Source organism: Cupressus sempervirens, chromosome 2, assembly GCF_028749045.1.
Source record: "Cupressus sempervirens isolate cs-2001-9-10 chromosome 2, ASM2874904v1, whole genome shotgun sequence".
In the NCBI taxonomy this organism is placed as follows: Eukaryota; Viridiplantae; Streptophyta; class Pinopsida; order Cupressales; family Cupressaceae; genus Cupressus; species Cupressus sempervirens.
The window spans coordinates 321,956,038-321,970,468 of NC_143119.1; positions in this window are offsets into that span (position 1 = coordinate 321,956,038).

Genomic DNA, 14,431 nt, shown 5'->3' on the forward strand with positions numbered 1-14,431 from the left:
AGAAAAAAGAAATTTTTTCTATAGAAAAAGGAAAAGATATGGTATATAGATTACACAAAGCTTTATGTGGATTAAAGAAAGCTCTAACAACATGGTATGAGAGACAATGCATTTATTTGATTAGTGTAGGATTTTTCAAAAGAAGTAATAAATGTAATCTATATCTTAAGAGTGAGAGCCAAGATAGGGTTATAATAGTTGAAATCTTTTGGATGATATAATATTTGGAGGTGATGATGAATTAAGTGGGTAATTTTCATAATATATGAGGAATAAATTTGACATGTCTATGATTGGAGAAAAAATATTTTTTTATTGGACTATATGTAGAATAGATGAAAAAGGATATCTACATTAAACTCAGACAAAATACATAATAAAAATATTGAAAAAATTTCAAATCGAAGAATCTAAACCTATTAGTACACCAATGGTTACTCCAATTGTAAATTATCTAAAGAAGATGAATCTAAGGAACTAATGAAACCTTGTATAGATTAATGATTTGGAAGCTACAATATGTTGTTCATAGTGGATAGACAAAGCTCAACATGGAGCAATTGGTGCAAGATTTTCACCAGAACCTAAGGTGTCACATTTGAAAGTAGTTAAAAGGATAGTTTGATATCTCAAAACCTAAGGTACTCAATATTAATTTTATGGTATGAAAAGGAAGGACATTTTAATTTGAAATCTTGTACATATGCAATATTGATGACAAGAAGATCACAAGTGGTTGAGCATTTTTTCTTTGGAGAAAGACTGGTTGAATCGATTAGCAAGAAGTAGAATTCTATATCATAATCCACTACAAAAGAAAAGTATGTCGCATAGATGAAAAAAATCCTAGAAGGAATGCAAGAACCAATTAAAGAACATGTTTTAATACATTGTGACAATACCAATGCTATTAACATATCCAAGAATTAGGTAATGCACTAAAAAACCAATCATTCAGCCTTAAAGTATCATTGTATAAAAGATAAAGTAAAAAATAAAGAAGTTAGACTAGAATGCATTTCAACCAAAGAACAAGGTGTTTATATATTTACCAAACAAATACAAAATGAAATCTTTGAGAACTTGTATAGCAAAATAGGGTTCTTGTGATATTGCTATCATGATTTAACTGTGTGATTTTTGAGTCAAACTCATTGATCCATGTTTCATGAGTAGTGATTCAACATGAATCAATCTCTCATGAGAATAAATGGAACACTTAGCACTCATTGGATCTAGGTGATTCTCATAGGGGTGAAGCATCGAGACTTCTCGAGAGGTCACCCATCCCAGTACTACTCTAGCCTCAGTGCACTTAACTACAAAGTTTCCTCCATGGTTAAACCCAAAGTTTGTAACCCCATTTGAAAAACCTTCACCAAGTATTGTGCCTTATGAACCATTCATTAGAAAGCCCCTTAATCTCATCAATTGATAAGTAGGAGATAATTTCCACAGCTAGTCAAATTGTGATATTGCTATCAGGATTTAACTGTGTGATTTTTGAGTCAAAATCATTGATCCATGTTTCATGAGTAGTGATTCAACATGAATCCATATCTCATGAGAATAAATGGAACACTTAGCACTCATTGGATCTAGGTGATGCTCACAAGGGTGAAGCACCGAAACTCTCTGGGAGGTCACCCATCCTAGTACTACTCCAGCCTGAGTGCGCTTAACTATCGAGTTTCCTCCATGGTTAAACCCAAAGCTTGCAACCACATTTGCAAAACCTTCAACATGTGTTGTGCCTTATGAACCATTCATTAGAAAGCCCCTTAATCTCATTAATTGATAAGTAGGAGATAATTTCCAAAGCTAGTCAAATTGTGATATTGCTTTCAGGATTTAACTGTGTGATTTTTGAGTCAAACTCATTGATCCATGTTTTATGAGTAGTGATTCAACATGAATCCATATCTCATGAGAATAAATGGAACACTTAGGACTCATTGGATCTAGGTGATGCTCACAAGGGTGAAGCACTAGGACTTCCTGGGAGGTCACCCATGCCAGTACTACTCCAGCCTGAGTGCACTTAACTACGAAGTTTCCTCCATGGTTAAACCCAAAGCTTGCAACCCCATTTACGAAACCTTCACCAAGTTTTGTACCTCATGAACCATTCATTAGAAATCCCCTTAAATAGAGTTCTACCCATGCCATAAATCAACTAAGAAAGTGAAGTGTGCATCAGTTCATGAGGAAACTAACAAAACCCTTTTTGAGTGGAGTAATGAAGATAGGGGATTCTCAAAAGAGGAATAGTTTTGAAACGAAAATTTCATAAAAATCATAATATAAATAAGCTTAAAAATATATGATGAATTGAGAAATTTTATCAAAGGGGGAGAAGTATAGTAATTATAGATAAGTTTTGAAGACTCTAAGATGATAAGATGAAGACAATTGAAAAGATAGGTCATATTGAATTGGGGAGATTAGTTAGTTACCATACGATTAAATTTTTTATTGGTTTTCCATCTATGTTGAAGGGAGATATTGTACTAACATAAATGATTAAAAAGTTTCCAATGACATAAGGAGAGCTATGTATTATATTATTTATTAGTTATAGTGCTTGTCACTGATGTCAAATGGTTTACTTATTATTTAATGTTGTTAATATATCTTTAGAAAGGATTATTGGCTGGAATAAATGAGAAGCAATAGGGAATCACTTTACCAAGTAACACCTAGAATGATAAATGGGAATATTTTATGTGATGAATTATCCTTCCTAGTTATCAGAGAAAGGAGACTTAGCAATGAAGTTATCTTTTATTGGTGAAGTTGCAAAGTAAAGTAAAATTTTCTAGGTTAATTGATGCTTTTGGAACTTCCTTCCTATGACCACATGGTCACTTCTTTCTTACAATTAATTCAATACTTCATAGGGTTGCATCTTTACTTATCTCATTTAAAACTTGCCTCATGACAATGTGAGCAAAGGATTATTTATGTATTATTAGCCTAGTCACTACTTTGTAACTTCTCCTTACTAACATCTCTTCAACATCAAAACACAACTCATTATGTTCCACTTTCATTCTGGCTATATTGCCTAGTTATGATCTAAGCACTTCTTACAATTCTTAAATGTGTGACCATGCGAATAAGTATCTTTAGTTGGTTTCACCATATTGCAACATGGTTTTATTAATTTACCCTTAACACTATGACAGTTCAATCAAATGAGTTCTCTCTCCAAAATAATTGCATCACCTCTAGTATTTTTTTTTATAACTTTTATTCAATTTAACCATGTGATCAAGTGAACAAACAAATTCATGCACCTTGTAGCTATATTTTCCAAGTCACATCTTATCTTGAATGCTATTACCTAGCTACCTTGACTATGTGACTGAAGCTAATTTTAAATGTTATAACGCTATCACTACTTCAAATTTACACCTCTCAATTACATGTTTATCCTTGTGACCACACAATCAATAGTTTCCTTAAGTGCTTCTGACTACTTTCACCCAATTGTAATCATCTCAAACTCTTTAGTCTTTAAGGCCCCAAACATGTGAGCACAATATTTCATATAGTCACTATTAAAATTCACAACATGCTTTCCACTCAAATGATTACATGAATGAGGCTATACTAATTTCTTTTCTTAGTCACAATACAAAAAGGGCATAGCTACTTAACTATCATGACTCAGTGAACAAAAGAAACATATCTACTTTAGTAGCTCACACCATAAGATGTTATAGTCTAATGATAAGCTTTGACTACATTCTCATTCTCATTGCATGGTTGCAACATTTCAAATTTTATGAGATCACATTTAAAATGCAAATATATGCTAAAACAAAGATTGAACCAATTGATTTTTGAATTTTCAAAAGTTCAAGAAGGGCACAGATTAAAACCAAGGGTTTGTTAGATTACAAAAAAAAACTTTTATGAAATTTAAGGGACACCTAAAAGTGAGAAATGGGAAAATTTATCTTGTTTAGGGTTTTCACTAAAGGACAGATAACAAAATATAACAAACCCTAATTGCACAACACGATTCAAGGCATTTTCACATTAATATTTTTAAAATTTTGGCATAGTGAAAATGTGGCTAACAATAGCTCTTCCTGGGGATGATGGATAACCTATATTTGTGCAAGAATTTAGAATTTATTGGTTAAGAAGATCATACACATGACAACAAAATTTGACAAGTCTGAGAGCGGAGGGCACACAAAATAGAAAAAAAAAAATATAGAGGCGCACACAAGGAAAATACTATATAAAGATATATAGAAGCTTTACAAAATTTGCAAAATGTAGAGAAAACCCTAGGCTACTATTCATGGAGAAATAAGTATTTTTTTAAAAATACCTCTTCATGAACTATCCATGAACTAGCAGCTCAAGATAATCACTAGATAATTCATTTAAGAAATAGTAATCTTCACCTTTATTACCATGGACTAAATAAGGACCAAGCCATATGGGATCAAATGTACCATGCTTTCTCTTGTCTTCTGATCTAGCATTCCATTATAATACTAAAACCTCAGGCTGAAATTTCCTATCTAATACTCTCTTGTCATACAAATACTTCATTTGTGCTTGTAACCTTGCATTCTATGTAGCATCATCCTTCCCTATTTCATCCAACTATAAGATATCACCCATTATTACTTGCATCTCATAAATAATATCTTCATCATAAAATTTGATGAACTTTTATATCTCATTTAGGTTGTTTTGAAACAACTTTGGGTGGATCCCATACACTAAATCAAAAGGGGCAAAACCAATAGATTTTTTCTCTATAACACTATTTGCCCATAGTACCAAAGGAAAGTTAGAATCTTAGGATCTCTTGTTCTCTCCTAAAATCCTCTTGATAATCTTGAGAAATATTTGATTTCTAGATTCATCTTGACCATTTCCTTGGAGATGGTGAGGTGATGATATAGATCTAATGATGTCATATTTTGTACAATTATTTTTGCATTCATCTGATCTAAAGAAAATTGCATTATTAGTAATAATTTTTTCAAGGCATCCAAATCTAATAATGATATTATTCAATATGAAATTTATTACCACCTTACTCATTCAATTCCTAGTAGAAATTGCCTCTACCCATTTTGTGAAGTTGTCATTGGCAACTAGAATCCAAGAGTTCCCTCCACTAGAATTTGAGATTTCACCAATGAAATCAATACCCCACTACTAGAAAGGTTTTTGTACCTCCACTAGTCTCAATGGAATATTTCCAAAAAAATTTTAATTTTCCACTAAATTACTGACATGCATCACACTTTTTTACCAACTCTTGTGCATCTTTGAATATTGTAGGCCACCAAAAGCTAGACCTAAGGAATTTATGGGCTGTTGTTTTTGCCACATAATGACCCCCACAAACTCCTTCATGTATGTCACTCAATATTTTCTTTGATTCTTCTTCATTTACACATTTCAATAGAAAACCTTCCATATCTCTCCACCACAATTGACCTCTCACAATGATATATCTGATGGCCTACAATTTTAGAGACCTCTTCTAATGGAGCCTTCATATACTATAGGTAGAAAATTACACCCTTGTACTATTCAAAAGTGTCCATATCACACAAATAACTACTATAGTCATCATCAAGTTGATTGATTTGGTTTTCTTCAAGGGTATCTTCTACCATCAGCTTAGCAAGGCCTTGACCTCTAACTAGTTTGGTAATTTGAATTTCAATGTTAAATTTATGATCCTGTTGATCTACCTACATCTTCTCTCTAAAAATCTTATTGTGAGAATACATCTTTTAGTACAACACTTGGAGAAAATGCAATTACAATAGCTCCCATCAAGTAGCACCTATATTCCTTTATAGCTTTAACCAATGCATAAGTGTAATTCTCATTTATATCATCTTTGAATTTTGCAACTTAGAAAGACTTACTAAAAAATTCTATGGGTTGTTCATATCCCTCCTCATTCTTTTGTAATAACACTTCTACTAGAGTATGGAATAATCAGGGGCTCTCGAAATAGGAGCATCTTTAATATCTTGCTTTATCTTATGAAAAGACATGCTTGGTTATTCATCCCATTTTATCTTTGAACCTTTCTTTAGCATCTTAGAAATGGACCTACTTATCTCAATAAAATTTTTGAAATATCTTATAAGAAATTTTTTTTTCTAAAAGAATGATTGAATATACTTTAGGACTATTTTATAGCTTCAACTCTCTTGAGATCTATTCTGACTCATTTTCCAACTAAATTCCACAATAATTTACCTTAATAATAGAAAATGCACACTTCTTAGTATTCAGAAAGATACCAAATTTTAAAGCTTTGATGAATATATTTTCTTGGTGCATACCATGGTCATTCTCATCCTTTGAGTAGGCTATCAAGTCATTTTAATATACGACTAAGAATTTATCAATAATATCAGCAAAGGGCACATCTATGGCTCTTTGAAAAGTGGAACCAAAATTAGTTAAGCCAAAAGGCATTCTACTATAAACATAAGTGCCCCAAGGTGTTGTAAATGTTGTTTTGTATTATTCTAATTCTTTTACAACTACCTAGTTATAGTATTGGCAATCCATTATTCTCTTTTAATGATGATATGTTCAAATTTTTGAAGTCAACACAAATTCTAATATCACCATTCTTCTTTCTCACAATAACTAAATTTGATACCCTAGAGGAATGCCTAATTGGTTTAATAATTCCAACATCTCTTAGCTTTACTAATTTCTCTTGCACTTTTGGTCCCAAAGTTGGATTTATAGACCTCTATTTTTCTCCAAAAAGGTTTGGATCCTTCATGTTACAAGCATGAATGCTGATGATATTACTATGGGGGAGTATTTTAGATATGTTGCTATGATGGTATGTTACTTTCATGACTAAGTTTGTCATTGATGTCAACATAGCAGTTTTCTGTGGTATCTAACAAAAGAATAGTAGAAAGATCAAGTTGGTATGGATGGTTAGTTGAGTATTCTAACTATCTGAGGTTATGGGAGATACTTTTGAGTATCTAGTATATGCAGTTAATTTTGGAAGAATAAATGATAAGTCTGGAAGAAATTATGTAAGTTTTGGTGATGTTTGTTCTAAGATAGAGTTTATAGAGGCATGTTCTAGTAAACTTGTTATATCTCTTAGCAAGATTCTTATTTTGAGAATTGAGGTTGGGGACATGTAGAAGACATGTTGGTGATGATGTGGATAAGTTTTCTCATCATAATATTACATGTACAAAGAGTTATTCAAGTTGCAAGGTAGAATATTAATGTTATCACTAAGTGTAACATATTATTAATGTGGTCCTATAAAAATTAATTTAGAAGGTCTAACAACCAACTAAGGGAATTTTTTTATGGACTTGATATAAAGGAAGGAAGTTTTCCTTTATCATGTGTAATGGTATTGTATGGATTGGAATTGATGATAAACAATAGTAAGTACAAAATGTGAAGTTGATCAAAGTAATGTAAAAAGGGAAGGAAACTTCATTACCGAGGGTTTTATGAGTGATTTGAGGCTTGATATTTGGATCTAAGTTTCATGACCTAGTCTATAAGGTCTAAAAATGATTAGTTCAGTTGATAGAACAAAGTAAAGAAGAACATAATAGTAAATTTCATGTTTGAGTAGTGAGCTCTTCTTTTAGTTGAAAATTCATGTTTGAGTAGTGGGCTCATCTTGCATACAATGTACTACAACTTCTAATAGGGTTGGAATATCATAATAGGGATTAAAAGTCTTCTAATAAGGATTCATATGTACTAAATTCCATAAGAGACTCCTAACAGGGTCCATCCTCTAACAAGGAATATTTATATTAATACATCATCTTTTGGGTGTCATTCCCATTGAGGTTTTCCCTCTTATCAAGGGTTTCCCTATTCAACATATCTAGTGTAATTGTCTATGTGCATCTTATTATGGTTGTTTACTTTGGTTGAATGGTTAAGTTTTTCTAAATAAGATAAATGTTTTAATTGATACATAATTAATTCACCCCTGACCCCTCTAATTTATCTTGGTGGACTATTGTTTCTAAAAATTGGTATTAGAGTGTTAGGTCCTTAAAGATAAAGTTTAACAAATTCGGAAGATCTATGGTGTGCATGTTTAGTAAAAATAGTCATACATCTGACAGAGGAAATTTTGACGCCTAAATGAAAAAAATTCTTGGTGATTATCATATTTGTGTAAAGAGTAGAATATTAAGTTTTTAGATCCAAAATCCTTCAACTATATATAAGGGAATAGTAGCACAAATGAAGATAGACCTAGATCAGAAGAAGATATTAAGATAAATGAAGGTATTGATCTACTTACAAAGAGAGAACTAGAAGGTATGAAATTTTTTGTTTCCTAGATATGTAAAGAGTTGTTGGAATATTCAAATGGGAATAGTACTTTTGAGAGGGGTGGCAAGGGTTGAATCAGATCACACTTGAATCTTTTCAACTCTTTTAAAATAAATAATTGAAAATAAGATGCATGCATGTAAACATATTACATAAACATAAAGCAAACACATGCAATAACACACATAACATTGGATTTGGTAACCCAGAAACTCTCCAAGAATAAGAAGGTAAAAATAGGGTGGGGATGATACCCACAAAAGTCACTGTAACAATAATTTTCTGATCACTTCTGATGTTCTACCCTATGAAAGGCCTACCCTATTAAAGGCTTTACACTATGTCAATAGTGACCTAGTTAAAGGATTTACAAACACTTTACATGAAGTGTCACCTTGTAAAGGATTTAATCACCTCTTCAAAGGATCTACAAAATAGCCGTTAAGCTAACCTATCAACATAGGGTTTTCACTATCTAATACAATGGCTAAAGAGTATTAGAAACCTTTGGCATGATTGCTTACAATCTTCAATTGGTGATTTTAGGAACTTGGTCTGCTCACTCTGATGTGATCCTTTCTAGATCTGATATCTATTTGTATCCCTTGCTTTGTTCTAATCAACTCAATGTGTAATTTTTGCTCAACTCACTAAGTTTGTGATGCCCCTTTTGTTTGCTTTGTTCTGCAATTCTCTATCTGCTTAGCAACTTCCTTGAATTCTCTTGAACAACATAAAATCATGGGGTCTAAGTCTTATTATAAATACTTCATAGAATTTGGGTTAGGTATGCATCTATGATACTTATTGAATCTTGAATTCCCACTCATTCCTTGCACTTTTCTGATTGGTTGCATGCCTTTTCCATTTTTCTGATCGGTTGCATGTTGATTACATAGGAAATATAAAAGATTCATTCTTATCCTTATCATCCTTCAAAATATTTCTATGTCAACTCCAAAAATAGTTTACATTTGAGTTTGTGAGGGCACAAACTCATATGCTGATTCTATGTTACTTGGCACATACTGGACTACTGGTGCTCGACACATATACTCTCCTACTTTGCTTAGCACCTGTTGCATTCTATCTTTCTTAACACATGTATTACTATAGATCACTCAGTATAAGTAGCATTCTAACTTGCTCGACATCAACTATGACTTGGCACCTATATATCACTTGACACCTATATAATGCTCAACACCTAAAATCACTCGATAGTTGTTGGAATTCTGACTTGACACATATTGTGGCTTAGCATACAAAGTTTACTTGGCTTCAATGTATAAAGTGGTTAATTGTGTTGACACTCAAATATCAAAATCATTGTAAGACCAAAAATCTCCCCCTTTGACATGAGTGTCAAAAACACTTAACTAGATATTAGTAATCTCTCCTTATGAGTACCCTATCCAATCTGTTCTACATATGTACAAAATTTCAAATTTTCAAAAATACCTTATAACTCCCTTGAGCCGATTGTGCCATTTCATTCTTGTATCCCATAGTTCTAAGCTAGATGTGTCTAATGCTCTTTTTCTTTACCCTGTACCTATGTTTTTAGCAATTTTTTTTAATCTATCTATACTATTTGCTGGTTTTATTCATATTTCCCCCAAAACATTATTTCTCCCCATGAAAGAATGTAATCAAAACATTAGTATTCTCCCCTTTAGATATATCTTCCTTATTATTTCTCCCTATAATAATAAGGGCTCTAAGGAGTAATACCATATTTTGCCAAAAATGTGTCGATTACCTCCATTATTATTTTTAGAGCTACATCCCAATTCTCCAAAGCAATGTCTAGTGACTTGTGTTGGATGGTAGTCTCTATAGCAAGATGTACAAGTCCATCTAATGTAGAAAGATTAGTATCTTTCTTTAATACAATTTTAGCATAGACTTTCTCTTTGTGGAGGACCTCCAAATGTGGGGTTATGGAGGATTGAATCTACACTAATTTGGCCTTTATATTGGCCTCTTCACTTGCTAATGTAGCTAACTCTCTTTTTAAGTGTAAAGTGATTGGGAAAAATGCTTCTCGCTTTTAGTTGGATCCCTTGGCAGTTGCATGCTAGAAATCTTCAAATTTCTCTCTAAGCTCAATATCCTTTGATTTGTCTCCTATGCAAAGTTGGAAAAATCACACAACTTCTTGTGCAATGAGAAATTTTTTCTCAAAAAAAATATTGACCTTGTCAATTTTCTTTTCCAATTCAACCTATTCAAGTGCTATACCACTTGATATCTTCTCATTCACTTTCCCCTAAAATTTTCTTTCAGACCATTCCTTAAGTTTAACATTTGTATCCTAGTCTTCACTAGTCACTTGGTCAACTATATCAGATAGTTGTTCTATTATGGGCTTTGCTTCATCTGGTGACTGCAAGATGAAGGCATCCATAAAGATGTCCTTAATCTCATGTAGTGCTTTCTTGTGTTTATACTCTTTTTTGAGTATTTCTTGCCTCTTCCTTCTGTTTAATACATCTTGCATTTATGTGATCTGATCCACGGTGATGGTCTTGGAGTCATAAGTAGGTATTACAATGTCTTCATCTAACTTAGGGTCTCCATAGTGAAGTACCCAAGCCACCTTGGTTGAGGTCGAGTTTGGTGTTGATATTTGCAAAGGTATGGCTTTAGTGCTTGGCTTCTGAAGGGTTCTTGTAGGAGTGCTAATTTTTGGTAGTTCTACCAATGTTTAGACAATAGCTTGCTCCTTTTCCTTTGATGTATCTTCCTTCTCATTTGACTTCCATTCTTTAGCGCTTGGCTTCTATAAAGTATCACCTACTATTGTAGGTGGTAGAAGCATCAAAATTTTAGTGCTAGTAATTGTATAGGTGAAAGGTGGTTCTTGTGGTTTAACCTTGTCTTGTTCTGGTTCTACTACTACCTTTTGTAGCTCATCTACACTCACCAATATAGGGTTTGTGCATAACTATTCCTATAGAGTGGATTGATGAAGGATCCTAGAGAGATCCTCTACAGTTAAGGGACTGATGTTCTAAGCTAAATTGCTAGGAACATCCTTAATAATTATTGCATTTGCATGTATGATAGTTACATGAGGAGGGCTAAGAGGTGGAATTTGTATGTCTTGCACACTCTATTCCTCTTCTTGCTACTATTTAGCTATTGCCATAGTTTCTTCCTTTTGTGTTTCTTCCTCCTCACATTTCTTATCTTCCTCCTCTTTCTTCTTTTCTTCATCTACTCTTGATGTTGCTTCCTTCTATTCCCCTTGCTTCTCTTCTTCTCCTTTATTTGCTTCTATTTCCTTTTCTTTAGTACTGGCTTCTACTTTATTTTCTTCCTCTTCCTTGTCATTAGCTATTTTGTAAATCATTTTCTACAATTGTGTGGATTTATTTACTACATCCTCAATCTTGTTTTGTAAGATGCTAAAGGCTCTATATTTAGGTGCAAATTTGCCAACATGTTTCTTATTAGCCTTTTTTATCTGACCTATTATTAGGTTAGACATTACTTGTTCCAAGGTAGATTCTCTGATCTCCTTTCCCATTTATAGATAATAATGCCATTTACTTTCAATTATCTCATATAGCTCTCTAGGCATGGTATTGTCTAGCTCTAGAGGTGTATTCTTAAATTCAGTTATCATGGCATATACTATTTCCTCTATTCTATTTTGTTCTTCTCTACTTAACTTGTTGAAATCAACACTTTTTAGATAATTTAAATATGTATTCCTAACATGTTCATAAATTTTGTCTAAGGAAAATTTGGGATGATGACTTACCACTCTGAATTGGCTGAGATCCTCTGACTCTATTCTTTCCTCATCATCTGTGTCTGGTTGCGCCACACATTTTCTTCTCTCTTTTGGCACTTCATTAGGCTATTCAATGGCCTTCTTCTTCTCTTTTTTGCCTCTTTTTCCTTTTGTGCAGATGCCCTTTTGGTAGCTCTTATTGTTGGTGCTGGCTTGGCTTGTGTAGGCTTAGTGACCTTCTTGGGCTTGGGCTGAGCTAGAGGCTAAGTTTTAGACTTTCTTTTCTTTTGCTCGACTAGTGTAGGTGCTTCCTTGGCTTCTTATTCCTTGGCACCTTCCTCCTTGTCTTCTCCTAAGCCCTAGGTCAACTCCATTGGGCCTTGCCCTTGCTCGTCTTCTTCTTCACTTTCTCCTTCTCCTTCTCCTTCTTCTTCTTCTTCACCACCTGCTTCTCCTTCAAAATTTTCTCCAAATTTCTTCTTTATCTTCTTTACTAATTTATATTTCTTCTTAATAACAGAGGCTATCTTCAATTTAGTTTCAACTTTGGATTTGACAACATCATATGTTCCAAAGTGACGAGCCTTCTTATCTATCTCTTCTACAAGCAATGTTGTGATTGCTACTAAGGCTTCATCTATGTCAAGCTTATATCCCAATGGCCTTAGCCATCTTACTCTTGGTATTGCTACTTGGATGTAGGTATAATCAATTTAAACCAAAAATGATATGTCATTGATGTGTTTTTCCACTAGGGAAACTGGTATTCTCACCCTTTGCTTCATGGATTTCTTAAAACCCTCAAAATAGCTTGTTATTTGAGCCTCAAAATTATCACCCATCTAATCAATAAACTCATTGATTTATGTAATTGCAAATTTCTTAGGGTTCTAATTCACCTTTCCAATAGAAGGAAACTCTTCCATAACATAAAAGAATATACACATAATAATTGAGCCAAATTTGCATTGTGCACCCTTTGATCTCCTTATTGCTCCTAGGTTTTCATTTATTTGCTACAACATTAGTTCTGACAAATCATATGTGTGATCTTTTTTTACTAGTTTGTAAGCTACATCAATAGCTATACATGGCACACTATTTAATCTACTAGATTGGTAGAATTTTTGAGATATCACTCTCATAGAAAAATCGAGAAGAGGATCAGTTACAGTATCAATAGTCATGCCCCTCTTATTCTATTTGGCTCTTGTATTCTTTTCAATTATCTCTTTGGAATCACTCTGTAGGGTCTTAGGCCAATCTAGGGTTGGGAAACCTGTAACCCTATGAGAATCCTTTTTGTAATCTTTACTAGTCCTATTTCCAACTACAAACATCCATTATGAATTTTGCTAAGGACAATCTATATCCATTCAGGTTTGAAACTTTTAGGGTAAACTAGGGTATTTGTCAAACCCTTTTTCTCAACTATTTGGAATTCATCCTTTAGAATTTTTTTTTCACATAGTTTTTCATAGAATTGGAATATCTCAAGATCGCCTACTACACCTATCTTGCAATTATAACACTTTCTCACATCTTGTACCATTACAACTTTAGGTGGAATGACAGACAATGCGCTTGCTGGGTCATTTTTGTAGGCAACTTTAGGGATTGGCCTAAACTCAGGTTGTTTAACCTCATTACTAACTAGCTGGACCTCATGAACTTCCTTTCCTTTGGGGTTTCTTGAAATAGAATCCATTTTACCAAACTAGGGTTTAAATGTATTAAAAACTTTAACACTGCATAGCTCAGCACTTGATAAATACTTTAGATTGTTGAAATGTATGTTGAACCGCTATTGAGATTAATGCAAATGGCTTCAAGGTTGTTGTATGATCGCTCTTGCACTCATTTTGTCTTTTCTTTTTGTTTGAATGACATGAAATGATCAAAATTTGACTTTATACCTATCAAAACCTAGCTTTAAATGCTTAGTGCGTACAACTATAAACTTGGCACTTGAAGGTTTCACCATGACTTGAATCTCATTGTATTTTTCTTGCTCAAATTCCATTAGTTTTCTATTTCACTTAGCTTCAACTATCAACTCAATTGTTGTTAGAAACTTAGAATCCATTAGAGCTTTACTCAGCATCTAAGGACAGTTCGGTAGCATTTTGCAAAAATTTCAAATTTTGACTTGGTATCTTTGCTCATGCAGATTTCTTCCTTGTAGTACTTCTTTGTCTTGGAACTGATGTATGATATAACTTTGTATATTAGTCCCATACACCAATTCTTATTTAGTTGGATGAGATGTGATCACTTGACCTCTTGAGTGAAGTGATCTCTCCATTTGATGTGCTACACTCATCTTTCTTC